The sequence below is a fragment of the Penaeus monodon genome, chromosome 22 (assembly GCF_015228065.2).
Source record: "Penaeus monodon isolate SGIC_2016 chromosome 22, NSTDA_Pmon_1, whole genome shotgun sequence".
NCBI lineage: Eukaryota > Metazoa > Arthropoda > Malacostraca > Decapoda > Penaeidae > Penaeus > Penaeus monodon.
In genome coordinates this window covers 15,242,285-15,242,925 of record NC_051407.1, presented here as the reverse complement: position 1 = coordinate 15,242,925, position 641 = coordinate 15,242,285, and the positions used below count along the sequence as shown (strand labels likewise).

At 35.3% G+C, this 641-nt stretch overlaps 1 protein-coding gene across 1 annotated transcript in view; it reads left to right on the top strand.

Annotated features, from left to right (window-relative positions):
- LOC119587580 (putative uncharacterized protein DDB_G0290521) overlaps nucleotides 1-641 on the top strand; it is a gene marked incomplete in the record, with an annotated part of 9,693 nt that overhangs the window by 126 nt on the left and 8,926 nt on the right.

Genomic DNA, 641 nt, shown 5'->3' with positions numbered 1-641 from the left:
CAATAATGATGGTTACTGTTGTGTTCTACCGAGTGTACTTTTGAATCTCGATTTGTTACAACTACGATGAAACGGCATGTTACAGTGTGTATTGTGATTTTCTATTTTCACAAGAAAATCTAGTTCTTTCAGATTTACTCGGAGAGATACCATACGTAGAAAAATATTATTTGAGAAGTTAGTACTTTTTTATGTGCATTGGAAGTGATTATTATAATACCGGTACACAAAGAAATGGTTTAATGTTATTGATATCCGGTTTTCCGTTCCATGCATACAGTAATATTCAGATAAATATGTTAAGATTTATAAATTGAAATAACGTAATGTAACGCAAGAAAAAACGAAGATGCATCGACGAGACCTCCGTACACAGTAAAATATATATCTCTGTTTAAACGAATAGGAAAAGTAATTCAACTTCGGTCGCAAATACAACGAAGACGCCCCTTTATTTCAGCGTTTTTGTAAATTGTATCCATGAACGGGTGCCAGTGACGTCACAAACGAACCGCAAGCACGTGTCATCTCGCGGTACAAAACCTCTCTTTACGCGGGTTCACTGGTGTCAAATTTCTAGATATTAATAACTAGGGGAAGACACCGAATTAAAGAATAATCACTGATAAATTGCCAAGTTC